Genomic DNA, 14,494 nt, shown 5'->3' with positions numbered 1-14,494 from the left:
TATCTCAGTTACAACATCATACAATCTGGCCAGGCTTTATGAGGCAATGTATGAATTCCATGAAGCAGAAAAGCTGCTTAAAAAATATACTACAAGAGCATCCTAATTACGTTGCCTGCTATTTGCGTTTAGGAGCAATGGCTAGAGATAAAGGAAACTTTTATGAGGCTTCAAATTGGTTTAAGGAAGCCCATGGCATCAACCAGGATCATCCAGATGCTTGGACTCTGATTGGCAATCTTCATTTGACCAAGCAAGAATGGGGTCCAGGTCAGAAGAAATTTGAAAGAATATTAAAGTATAAAGTATATATATATATATATATATATATATATATATATATATATATATATATATATATATATATATAACAGAAAAATTCAAAATGACACATATTCCATGCTGGCCCTTGGCAGCATTTGACCAAAGACTTTGCATCAGAGACTGAGAGAAGGACCTCAGGATCGTGCACTAACCATCTACAAGCAAATCCTCAGAAATGATCCTCTATGCTACCAATGGCTTAGGTGCTGTGCTGGCCCACAAAGGACATTTCCGCGAGGCTCGTGATGTTTTGCCCAAGTAAGAGAGGCAACAGCAGATATCAGTGATGGATGTGTGGCTAAATTTAGCACACATATATGTAGAGCAGAAGCAATATATCAGTGCTGTTCTAATGTATGAAAACTGCCTCTGGAAGTTCTACAAACACCAGAACAGAGGCTGTTCTGTATTTGGCCCGTGCCCTCTTCAAGTGTGGCAAGCTGCAGGAGTGCAAACAGACATTGCTGAAGGCTAGACATATGGCTCCCAGTGATACAGTTCTCATGTTCAGTGTAGCTCTGGTACTTCAGAGGTTAGCAACTTCGGTCCTTAAGGATGAAGAGTAATCTCAAGGAAGTGTTTAATGCAGTTAAAGAACTGGAACTTGCCCACAGGTATTTTAGTTATTTGAGCAAAGTAGGAGACAAAATGAGATTTGACTTCACCCTTGCTGCTACAGAAGCCAGGCAATGCTCTGAATTACTGAGCCAGGCTCAGTACCATGTAGCCCAAGCACACAAACAGGATGAAGAGGAGAGAGAGCTCCGGGCCAAACAGGAGCAAGAGAAGGAACTATTATGGCAGAAACTGCTGAAGGAACAGGAAGAGAAATGCCTTTGAGAGAAAGAAGAGCAGAAGAAACTCCTTGAACAGCGAGCCCAGTATGTGGAGAAGACCAAGAACATCCTCATGATCACAAGAGAAGCCAAAGGGACAAAGAAAAAAAAAGAGAGGTGGCGGCGGTGGTGGGCACAGGTGATCTAAGAAGGAGGTGAGCTTGATGAATTTGTTAATGATGACACAGATGAACATATGCCTGTGTCCAAGAAGAGCAAGGGCAGTGGCAGTGAACAAGAAGAAGAAGAAGGCGAGAGAAAGAAGAAAAAGCAGAGGAGACCACCAAAGGGAGATAATGGATCTGATGAGGAAAAAACTGAAAATGGCCCCAGGCCAAAAAAGCTTCGCCCACCTAGAGCAGAAAAAAAGTAGGCCCCTAAGTCAGAACGATTGCCTCCTTCAATGAAGGTAAAAATGAAGTCAAAAGTCATAATCTCATCAAGTGATGATTCTTCAGATGAAGAGAAACTTAAAATTGCTGATGAGGGACATTCTAGGAATAGCAATAGTGATTCAGATGATGGTGATCTGCGCAAGAAACGTGTCAGTCTTAGTGTGATCCTGATGAGAATCCAAACCAGTCTGGGAGTGAAGTCGGCAGCCCCCGGAGATCCAGCATGCAGCAGTCAGAAGAAGACTCTGATAGTAACTGATCAGCTCCAAAGAGAAGGCACTCAGTATCTGAACAATCTGACAATGAGTTCATCCAGTCAGGAAGGAGTCACTCTGCAGGTTCCGACAATGAGTCTCCTCCAGCTTCACTGAGGGCTGATTCTGACAGGGAGTCTGAAAGAGCTTCTGATAATGAGGCTTCTGCAAGGGGCTCTGGGAATGACTCAGAACTAGAAGCCTCTAACAATGAGGCCTCATAGCTAGGTTCCAATGATAGCGATTAGATTTTAGTTGTAAATGAGCTAAATATCTGGAAGGAAACCTTTTTTTTAAAAAATATATGAAAGCTGCGAGATGCTTGAAATGTTTAGAAAAACTTGTGAAAAATTTTTGAAGGCAATTTTCTTCTATCAGATTATATATTACTAAGCCATAAGAGACATTTTCTTGTGCCAGAGACCAATATTTGACTTTCTTGTGCAAATGAAGTCTACTATCCCATGTAGAATAGAGCCACCTGTCATGTGAAAATTACACTTAAAAGGAAAAAAAAAACTCAGACATTCATTCCCTCCTGGATTAGTTTGGCTATAATTTTGGCCTATGTTCCAGGTCCTCTATGTGTTTAGCTGCATAAGTTTACTGATTTTTTAATAAGGTTCAAGGAAATATCTTTTTCTTTTATTTCATTTCCATTATTATCTTTGTATTTCTTGGGAAGTAGTTCAAGACTTTACTTTCCAATTAGACACAGAATTTGTAACTGAACCAAAATGCAAGCAAAAGAAGCAAGTTTTTTTTCCCCAAAAAACAATCCTGTAGAGAGAAGTCAATTATAGGCTTGGCATATAATTCCTCAGGAGAAAATTTATATGAAGACCCTTGCTAGTCAAATATAAAGCTATGCCTAAGCAAGCCATTTAATAAAGTTCTGTTGTTACAAGCTTTAAAAAACCCCAAAACTGAACAACTTCCAATTTGACTTTGTTTAACGACTGCTGGAAGCCATCAAAGACTACTCTATTTGACACGGTCCTCATGGAAACCAGGGACTGCAAAGCAGCCCCTAGGAAGGATGGAAACATACCCTGAAACCTCCCTAACTGAATTTCATTATTAACATTCCCTTATTATTGAAATTGCTATGATTATTATTCCTACTTAGCTCCAGGAAAAATAGATGAGAGCAATTTAATACAGATGTCCCACTCTGTTCCCCCAGGATATTACCAGGAGAGCCCACTTGCAAAATTAAACCTAAGGATTCTTATATACCCATTTAGATAGGACTCTCTTTTCTAGGCATAAAAACTTCTGGCAAGTCTGTGCTCTGAATTCCCCAACCTATATCTGTATCATGTTGATTCTACCCTCTGATCCTGCCCTTAGCAACAATGTTTCATTGACTATCTCCCTAGGCTTCCTATCTGTTGTTAGATTCCATGGAAACATGTGTGTTGAGAATGAAACTCTGTGCCAAGTAGATATGTGATCTTGAGGGTATAAAATAAAGCCAGGCCTCAGCCAAAGTGTAGCAGTTTATCCTGTGAAACCTGTGTTGCGGGTTGAATGCAAAAGCTGTCCCGTTTATCATTCCACTGATACTGTTCCACCTCTAAGACCCCATCCCCTATGGGAGGCTGGCCCATCCCATAGCAAACAACCCTTCACATTGTTTCCTTAATATTCCAATTTTCCTTTCAAACTTCTACTCCAAGCAGAATAAAACCTTCAGTTTTTGTCTCTATTATTCTTACTATAAATAGGGGAAGGTGATTACCTTTTACCTATATTTAATAGTCTAATCATGAATCTTATTTGATTTCTGGACTGGTCAAATTTCCTTTGCCAATTGCACTGTACACAATCTGTATAAAAATTAATTTTCTTCACAGCACAAATTCATACATATTTTGTGTACATCTATTATGACTTATAGAACAAATTATAGAGTCAGGTCTGGATATAGAATGTCCTGAATTCAAGTCTGGTTTCAGACACTTCCTAGCTATGCAACCCTGGGAAAGTTATTTAACCCCCATTGCCTAGCCCTTACCACTTAGAACCAATTCTAAGAGAGAGTGGTAATGGTTTGAAAACAAAAAAAGAAAAGAATGCTGATTAATTCTATCCCCCCTTATATATGCAACAGTAGATGATTGATATAATCTAGTTTCCCATGACTGGCTAACAGAAAAACAACAAAGTGGGAGAGCACAAGGCAGAGTCTGTTTACAACAAAAAATCTGATTGGTCCTTCTGATTCTCACAACAAACTAAATGCATTTTGTTCCTCATCTTGATTTTATTTCAACTGTTTGAAAAGTTATATCAGAAATACAAGTACCAGAACCCGAGGCCCCTTGGAAGAATACCTCCTCTTGTCTTCTTGGTTATAGGCTAATGGATTAGTTGTCAGGTTTGCAAATGGGCTCTTCAGCTTCATGTATGCTTTTAATTTTTTATCCTTTGCATTAACTCTTCCTCTTAACTGGGTGAGAAGTTCACCTAATGGCTTTTACTTGTTATGAAGTTTTTATTCTGATTATGAAGGTATGATAGACCTTCTTGGTTTGACATATAGGTGAGTGATTAATGGGAGAGTTGGCTGGCCTCTTCCCCTTAATCAAAAAGTGAATTAAGACAAATTAAGAAGAGAAAACAACTAAGTGCAGGAGGTATCTGAAGGTGGGATTGGAGTGGGAGGCAAGAAGAAGGATGTCTGGTCAAACCAAAAACAGGTGGAATAGAATCCAGCTCAATCCATCATAGGTAGCATCCAGAAGAAAAGCTGTAAGCCTCCCCAAAGCAAGTCAGCCACACTATCCCCAAGCATACATGGCAATGAAGCAAATAAAAAGGGTGCTCTTGTCAGAGTTATAAGTGTTTATTAATAAATAAAGTGAGAGACAGAGTCAGAGAGATAGACAGAGATTAAGAAAGTCAAAGAGATAGAGAGAGGGAGAGAGCAAGAGAGAGAGAGAGAAAGAGAGAGAGAAAGAGAGAGAGAGAGAGAGAGAGAGAGAGAGAGAGAGAGAGAGAGAGAAGAGAGAGAGAGAGAGAGAGAGAGAGAGAGAGAGAGAGAGAGAGAGAGAGAGAGAGAGAGAGAGAGAGAGAGAGAGAGAAACACACACACACAGAGTTCCTTTTCTGTTGAGGGGATTTTATCTCCTCCCCCTCGGAGGGCCAGTCCAGTTCATCAACATTCCCCACATATCAGTTTATGTCAATAAAAGAAGGTAGGTGAGGCAGAGCGGGTTTTTGGGAGGACACGAGGCTGGAGAGGCAGGTAGAAGTCTGAACATGGTCTGAACTTAGAGTAAGAATGAGATTTAAAACTATGATTGTCTACCCTTTCTAATAAACTTTATAACTGGGTGGATATATTAATTTAATTATAACAGTTTGGCAATCAACATTGATTTTTTAGGACCTTTACTTTTCTTCTGAGACTTAAAAGTGTTTAGGATAGATTAAAGGGGTTTCAGTTTGCTTGCCTGCCTTCATATGCAAAACTCACCTTGGTGGAGATGGAGAAAGGGCCTAGCACCCAGGATTGGATCTGATTGGTGAGACCTTTGCATTTGGAGTTTCCCCCTTAACCTCCATTCCTTTAGCTTGGCCCAGGGTGGGGTGAGAGAGGGAAAAAAAGTCCCTGCTCCTAAGACCCAGCACACACACCTTAAAAAAACAAAACAAAACATGGTGTTTCCCACCCTACACCTGCAGGGTACTTTCTTGGTCCTGCTTTTTCAGTCTGGGGGCTGAGTGCAGCATGTGGGAGTGAGCCCCCTCATTCTGGGGCCCAAAGCCTTTCTACACAGAACCAAGAGGGTTTTAAGGCCCAGCCCAGCCCCTGACTTCCCTGGGCTCTTGAAACTGCCAGCTCCTAGTGCTGCTTTGCTCAGCCATATGCTGATCTGAGTGTGGAGACACACCTTAAATTAATCCTGGGGGTCCTTCCAGGCTGTGGATTGGAGTTAGCAGTAAAGAATGGGGTAGAAGCCTTTTGCACAAACAGAAGCAGCCTTGTTTTCCCCAGGCTTATGAAAATGCAGACATTTAGCTGCTGTGAGTGAAACTAGCCACTAGGACTTTGAAGCAAAGCCCTACCTGCTCCAGTTGAGCTCAGCACAGCATGGTCCTTGAAGATTGGTGGAACAATGCACAGGGGTGGCCCCCTAGGAAATGGTTGAGGACCCAGGGCCCCACCACTACTGCAGCTTTAGAATATGGCAGTGAGGGGCTGGAGCAGGGAACTCCCTAGCTTGGTAGTTTGAGAGCCAGACCTAGAGAGAAGAGTTCCTGGGTTAAAATTCTGGCATTGATTGAGCAGGTCACTGGCAGTTACCAGCTACCCCAACTTTTTTTTTTTTAATATTTTATTTGATCATTTCCAAGCATTATTCATTAAAGACATAGATCATTTTCTTTTCCTCCCTTCCACCCCCCATAGCCGATGGGTAAATCCACTGGGCATTACATATTTTCTTGATTTGAACCCATTGCTATGTTGATAATATTTGCATTAGAGTGTTCATTTAGAGTCTCTCCTCTGTCATGTCCCCTCAGCCGCTGTATTCAGGCAGTTGCTTTTCCTCAGTGTTTCCACTCCCATAGTTTATCCTTTGCTTATGCATAGTGTTTTTTCTCCTAGATCCCTGCAGATTGTTCAGGGACATTACACTGCCACTAATGGAGAAGTCCATTACGTTCGATTGTACCACAGTGTATTAGTCTCTGTGTACAATGTTCTCCTGGTTCTGCTCCTCTCGCTCTGCATCACTTCCTGGAGGTTGTTCCAGTCTCCATGGAACTTCTCCACTTTATTATTCCTTTTAGCACAATAGTATTCCATCACCAACATATACCACAGTTTGTTCAGCCATTCCCCAATTGATGGGCATCCCCTCGTTTTCCAGTTTTGGGCCACCACAAAGAGCGCAGCTATGAATATTTTTGTACAAGTCTTTGTGTACATTATCTCTTTGGGGTACAGACCCAGCAGTGCTATGGCTGGGTCAACGGGCAGATATTCTTTTGTTGCCCTTTGGGCATAGTTCCAAATTGCCCTCCAGAATGGTTGGATCCATTCACAACTCCACCAGCAATGAATTAATGTCCCTACAGCTACCGCAACTTTTAAAAGAAACACATAGTTTTTATCTCTTGAGGAGGGGAAGGATTAGGCTGTTCTTTCTCCCTTTCCCCTTCCCCTGCCCCAAATATTCCTTAGGACTGTGTTTGTCTGTTTGTTTTTTAAAGATTCCTTTTTCTTCTTCCTCGAACATTTCTTCTGGGTCTTAACATCTCTCCAGTTGCTTTTAGATATGACCTAAACCCTCAAGTGTGTAACCCTCTACACTCTGTTAGAGCATCACCCTGTGGAGAGAACTAAAACTGCAGGAAAATTAAAAGAAAATTCCTTTTCTACAACTACTAGTAATCTATAATAATGGTATTGAATTGATTATATTTAAATACAAGGATTATTAATAGTTAAATATTACTAATATTGAATTAAAATCAAAACCAAATTTCTAAAATTGAACAAAGACAAACATAATTCAAAATAATTAAATGCAATAAAATATTGATACTTTTAGAACACATTATTAATACTATCAATAATAATAATTATTAATTTCCCTATTAGTCACAATTAACTATTATTAATAATTTTTATTGTAAATTGATACTTGTTGTTTGTGATTATTTACTATTACTAATTATTAATAACAACAATAATTATAATAAATACACATTCATTATTGATACTATTGCTGTGTAACAATTAATTAGTTCCTTATACTAGCTTACTTTTTAAAAACCTTCTCCCATTGCCTTCCACAATAATATTGAAGAAATTTGTGTCTCCCTTCTTATTCCCCTCTTATTTTTCTTTTGTGTTCTTTTTAAGCTACCCTATACACTCACCTCCCTAGTATTGCTTTGCTCACCACCCTCTCTTTCCAGTCCCTCCCTTTTTATTCACATTTTGGGGGTCTATTAAATTCCCTTCCCCTTTTCTTCTCCTCCCTTTTTTTAAACTCCCCACCCTACTCCCCTCCTTTGTTTTTCCTTCTCAACTTCCCTATAGGGTAAGATAGAATTTGATACCCCAGTGGATTTAGATGCTCTTCCCTCTTGGAATTGATTCCACTGAGAGTAAGATTTGTTTTACTTTTTAGCCATCTCTTCCTCTCTTTCTTTTAATTGTATTCTTGCCCCCCACCCCCCCATGTGCCTTTTTGTGTAGTATAGATTATCCTAATTTTCTTATTCCTTGAAGTTTCTCTTGGTGCCATCTTCTCTTCCCCCCTTTTCTTTCCTTCTTTTTTTTGCATATGATTTTAAACCACTTGTTACCTCAATCTCTACCTATGAATAATTCTTCTAACTACTATGATAGTGAACATAATTTTTGAGAATTACAAATAACATTTTCCCATACAGGAATATAAACAATTTGGACTTATTGAGGCCCTTAAAGGAAAGCAAAAAATAAGACCCCCCCTCTATCTTATTTGCCTTTTCATGTTTCTCTTGGTTTTTTATTTTTGATGTCAAATTTTCTGTTTGGATCTGGTCTTTTCATTACAAATATTTGGAAGTCTTCTATTTTATTGAATGTCCATACTTTTCTCTGGAAGTATGTAGTCAATTTTGATAGGTAGGTGATCCGTGGTTGTAGACCCAATTCTCTTGCCTTTATTAATATCATATTCCAAACCTTAAGGTCTTTTAGTGTGGAGGCTGCCAGATCCTTTGAAATTCTGACTGGTGCTCTTTGATATCTGAGTAGGTCACCATAAGTGGAGAGGAGAAGAAGAGCCTTGCTTCTACTCTGGAGACATCTTAACCTGAAAGTCCATAAAACTTTTATTTTTTAATAAAAACTCTTACCTTCTCCTTTAGAATTGGTATGAAGTATCAATTCCAAGTCAGAAGAGCACTAAGGGCTAGGCAATATGGGGCTAAGTCACTTACCCAGGGTCACCCAGTTACCAAGTGTCTGAAGCCTACCCACTGAGTCTCCTATCTGACCATGATGCTAGTAAATCTTAAAAATTTCATCACTATTGGGACAGTTTGAAGAAGTATACTCAGAGAGCACAAGACTAATTCAAATAGAATGGGATAATATAAAAATATTAAGGTATGAGAAAGAGGACTGTATGGGAAAAGAGGGAATGAAGATCAAGATGAATTACTCCTCAAGTGGAGTCATGAAAGAGTTAATAATGAAGTGGAAGGTAGGGGCAAGATGGGCAATGCTCAAACCTTATTCTCATTGGAATTGATTCAAAGAGGAATAATACCCATACTCAATTGACTTTGGAAATCTATCTTGCCCTCCAGGGAAGGTGGAGGATAGGAGGAATGGGGTAGGGACAGAGGGACTTGAGAGAGGAGAGGGGAAATTGGGGAAGGTGATGGTCAGAAGCAAAACATTTGTGGGCAGGGAAAGCCTGTAAAGATAGGAAGATAAACATTGGAAATGAGATGGAGAGAAACACATAATTAATCATCATAACTGTGAATGGAATGGAATGAAATTGTCCATAAAACAGAAATGAATAGCAGAGTGGAATTAAAAACCAGAATCCAATAATCTTTTTTTTTTAAATAAGCAATACACTTAAAGTAGGGAGAAACACTAAGAACAAAGGTAAAAGGTTGGTGCAAAATCTTATTTTGCTTCAGGTGAAAAAAAAAGAGCATGAGGGTACCAATCATGACCTCAAGCTAAGTAAAAGTAAAAATAGACTTAATTTTAAAAAGATAAAAAGGAGACAGCTAATTTGGTTCTATGGATTGATAGTGAGACTTAGAGTCAGGAGGGTTCAAATAAGGGTAAAGACTTCTTAGATGTGTGACCCTGAGCAAGTCACTTAATCTCCATTGCTTAGCCCTTAGAGTTCTTCTGCCTTGGAACCACTATGCAGTGTTGAGACTAAGACTAAAAAAAATAAAGGAAGGAAACTACATATTGATAAAAGGTATCTTAGACAATGAAGCAAAATAGGTGTCAAACATATATGTACCAAATGTCATAACATCCAAATGCCTAAAGGAGAAGTTACATGAATTTTGGGAAGAAAGAAAACTATACTAGTGGGGAACCTCAAATTTACCATTTCAGAATTAGATACATCTAACAAAAAAAAAGAAATTAAGGAAGTGAATTTCAGAAAAGTTAGATATGATAGACCTCTGGAAAAGACTCAAGAGGAATAGAAATGAATATATTTTCTCTCAATAACACATAGCACCTACACAAAAAAGTGGTCATGTATTAGGCCATACAAGTCTCACCAACAAATGCAGAAAAAGGGAATTATTATATACATAATAAGAATTACATTCAATGAAGTGCTGCAGAAAAAAAAAAAGTTTAAAATTTAACTGGAAACTTAATAATTTAATTCTAAAGGATGAATAGGTCAAAGAACAATCAATAATTTCATTAAAGAGAAGGACCCAGGGGAAGTTGGGTGGCTTAGTGGATTGAGAGCCAGGCCTGTAGACAGGAGGTATCCTAAGTTCAAATTTGGCTTCAGATATTTCTTAACTGGGAATCTGGGCAAGCCACTTAACGTCTATTGCCTAGCCCTTACTGTTCTTCTGCCATGTACCCAATACATAGTATTGATTCTATGGTTGAAGATAAGGGCTTGAAAAAAAATTAAAGAAAAAGAATGACCAAAAAGGAGAGAATATACCAAAATTTCTGAGATATAGCTCCAACAGTTCTTAGGGAAATTTTACCTCTCTAAATACTTACATCAATAAAATAAAGAAAAAAGGACATCAATGAATGAGGCATGCAACTAAAAAGAATTTCAAAAGAACAAAAATTTTAAAATCAATTAAATACCAAATAGGGAATTCTAAAAGTCAAAGGAAAAATTAATAAAGTTGAAAGTAAGATAATCATTGAACTAATAACTAAGAAAAAGGGCTATTTCATGAGATAACAATAAAATAGATAAATCACCGGTTGTTAATTTTTTAAGGAAAGAAGGAAGAAAACTGAACTACTAGCATCTCAAATGATTAGAATGAAGTGATCAGCAATGAAGAGATATAAAAGTAATTATTAGAAACTCTTTTGCATTATAATAATTCAATGAATATGACAAAATAAGTACAATTTAAATGGCTTACTGTTTGGTGCATGTATATTTAGTATTGATATTACTTCATTGTATATGGGACTGTGAAAATTGAACCTCTTTTTTTGGAATCCAAAAGCAACCTTTTGATTTTACTGCAAAAAATCTTATATCTGAACCTCTGACTGATCTTTGAGGCCATTGGTGGAGGCCTCTCTTCTCTTGTCTTCCCTACTAGGAGATGGTGTAGAAGCATTGTGTGGCCATTCGAACCATGGCGTGGTTACTGTTGGAGTCCAGTAGATCTGCCTCTTGTCAGGCCAGAAGTCTGAGTCTGGCAATCAAAGAGAATTGGGAAAGGGATGTTATGATGAGCACAAAATGGTAGAGGGGACAGAAAGTCAGACTATTCCACTGTAAGGGAAATAAAATTAGTGTGTTCTTCTCAAGGTAAAGCATCCAGCCTGCACCCCCAGTTAAGAATGTAATGTGTTAGCAAGTCTGCTTTAGTTTCAAGGACATTGTGATCCTTTGCTTAGTAGATTTAGGAGGCAAGCCTGGCTAGTCCTGGAGATTGGAGGCCCCCTGTACTCCCTGTCTAAGGACATCCTGACAGCTCAAGAAACAAGGAAGGCAGACGCAGCTCACTCTTCAGATCTGTAGAACCTAAGAGTCACTTTTGTGGACATGGTTTCCTCCCAATAACCTCAACCCTCCTAAGTAGGGGTTAGTGGAGAGCTCATGCTATATATCTTCTTATTTCCTGATTGGGGTGAACTTCACACCTAGCCTGCAAGCCTAGGCCCTCCTCTGCACCAAAGGAGTCAGGTAGATGATGGTGGGCGGGTCCCCTCATTAGAAACCTCCATAATGTTTGTATTTATGCCCATGCATTGCATTTGCCCAACCTAGGCAGATGCCCTCTCTCATGAGAAAGAAGAAAGAAACTTCTGTCTCTTCTACCCTCCCTTTGGGACTCTGGGGTTTTAATTTGTGTGGGCGAGAACTCATATTTATTCCACACATTTGGAACCAACAACTGAAGAGGCACCTGATCTGGCTCTAGTCTGGAGTAGCCTGCTCACAGAGGAGGTAGCCAGGAGAACTAGTCAGCAGGCCACAGGCAGCATGCACTTTTTCTTTCTCTGACCTGCTGTTATGATTATAATTTTAATATTTAGAAATAATTATGTTTTAAAATTAAGATATTGTCTTCAGATAATTTTAATCAAAACTGTATCTTTGAGCAACATATTTTTCCCAGTGTCTCTCTTTTAATTAGATCTGTTTTGCCTTTTGCTTTGTTTGAGATCATGATTGCTACCCTGGTGCTTTTTAACCTCTGAGGCAGTGTAATAGATGCTTCTGTAGCCACTTATTTTCACTCAGGGTTACTCTTTTTCAAGTGTAACTCTTATAAATAACTTCTTGTTAGATGCTGTTTTATAATCCATTCTAAGTTATCTGTTTCCATTATATGCATGCCATTTCCATTTAGAGTTATGATTACTAGCTCTGTATTTCCTTCTACCCTATTCCAGCCCCCCCTTTATCCTTCTCTGTCTCTTTTTACCCTCCTCCTCCTCAAAAGTTGGTTTTCCTTCTTCCCTCCTTTGTATCAGCCTCCTCCTTTCTCTTCTACCTTTCCCCTCTTTCTGCCCTGTTGGATAAACTAGATTTCTATACCCAACCTAATGTGTGTTAGTACCTCTTTGAGCCAATTCTGATGACTGTAAGGTTCAAGCTTTGCCTGCCACTCCCCATATCCCCTTCATCATAAAATGTCTTCCTCACAGATTCCTCTTATGTGAGATATAATTTCCCTGATTCTCTTTCTCCTTTCCCCCTTCTCCCAGTTCATCATTCTTTCTCACTGCTTAATTTTATTTATTTTTAATTATCGCATATATTTGATTCACACCCATGCTCTCTGTCTATGTATCCTTCTTTAAAAAAAAATCCTTGCCTTTTATTTAAAAATCGATACTATGTAGTGGTTCTGAGACAGAAAAGTGATAAAAACTAGGCAAAGGGGATTAAGTGACTTTCCCAGGGCCTCAAAGCTAGGAAGTATCTGAGGCCAGATTTGAACCCAGAATCTCCCAACTCCAGGTCTTCCTCTCAAACTACTGTGCAATCCAGCTGCTCTTGTATCCTCCTTTGAACAATGACAAGGTTCTTAGGAATTATAAGTATCATCTTCTCATATAAGAATAGATATACTTTAAACTTAGAGATCTCCTTTTGATTCCTTTTTCTATTTACCTTTTTATGCTTTACTTCAGTCTTATATTTGAGAGTCAAAGTTTCTATGCACATCTGGTCTTTTCATCAGGGATGCATAAAAGTTCTCTCTTTCATTAAGTATCCAGCATATGTGAGGAGTAAACCTTAAAAATGGGGTTATGAAGAGATAGACACCACTGAATAATAACAATCACAAAAGCATTTCTATTACAATACTGACTAATATTGGAAAATAGATGTGAAAAAATGACTATTTCCTTCACTCTTGAATGTGCCAGATACTTGAGAGCTGAGCCAGAGGTCTCTCAGAGAGGAGGGTCCTTCAGTTTAGGTGTGATGGTCCAGCTGAATAAGAACACGAGACACTGAATGCTCAGTCCATATTTAGGCATCAACCAGTGTTCTGTCATGATATAGAGTTTGGTTTATTTTATAGGCTCAGTGAGTACATGATTTTCTGGCACACAATCATTTTTCAACATACATGTTTCCATAGAAACTATCAACAGACACAGACTAAAGAGACAGTCAATGAAACATTGTTGCTACAACAGAGATGGAGATGACTGACATGGATAGGGTAATCTAGAGGTTAGTTCCTCCTGACCTGTGAGATGACCAGTTAGGAGAATCATTTTTACTTTTGATCAACTTTCACACTAAATCACAATTACTTAGGAGATGGGTAACAAAGCATTTCATAGCTAGGTATGGGGTTAGAGGATAATTAAAGACACACTAGAATTGGAATTTTCCTCAATTTCCAAGTTGCATTCTTCTTGTATTTCACTTGGGTACTTGGAGATGTTGCTCTGGCTATTGTAACATAACAAACCAGAGAAGTGTGTCCTGTCAACCTGGGCTTAAAATGTATTGATGGTCCTGGCTTGCCTGGCTTGTAATGGGAGTGAATGTAACTCTGCAGAGAGGGAAAAGGGTGGGGTAATGGGTGCCTGGAATTCTTTAGGTTATAATTCTGTGAATAAGATCTTTAGAGTGGATCTTAAGGGTGATATTCTGGGGGGATTATAGTAGGGCATGTGTATACATCCTATGAATATTGTCCTCATATAACTTCCTTTGTAATGGGGGAGGGGAAGAATAACAATCCTAGTCAGTAGTAAGGGAAGGTAGTGGGAGAAGTCACATGGAGGAGGGTTCAGTGGGTTCCTTATTTTCTGGGGACTGCTTTGTAGTATCCATTTCCCATACTGTGACTCTGTCAGATAGCAAGGGAGTGATGGCTTCCAACATCTCCTCCTTTTTTGTTTTTTGTTTATTTATTTTTAATTTTTTAAATTTAAATTTATTTAGTCAATTTAGAATTTCATTCCTTAGTTAAAAGAATCATATTA

At 38.7% G+C, this 14,494-nt stretch overlaps 1 protein-coding gene and 1 pseudogene across 3 annotated transcripts in view; both read left to right on the top strand.

Moving 5' to 3' along the window:
- The window catches only part of LOC103099392 (carcinoembryonic antigen-related cell adhesion molecule 5-like), a 203,353-nt gene that overhangs the window by 129,374 nt on the left and 59,485 nt on the right, over nucleotides 1–14,494 (top strand). The window lies entirely within an intron of this gene.
- On the top strand, nucleotides 370–4,772 carry LOC100029565 (RNA polymerase-associated protein CTR9 homolog; annotated as a pseudogene).

The sequence above is a fragment of the Monodelphis domestica genome, chromosome 4 (assembly GCF_027887165.1).
Source record: "Monodelphis domestica isolate mMonDom1 chromosome 4, mMonDom1.pri, whole genome shotgun sequence".
Taxonomy (NCBI): domain Eukaryota; kingdom Metazoa; phylum Chordata; class Mammalia; order Didelphimorphia; family Didelphidae; genus Monodelphis; species Monodelphis domestica.
The sequence above is the reverse complement of the archived record's forward strand: the minus strand, read 5'-3'. Positions and strand labels throughout refer to the sequence as shown.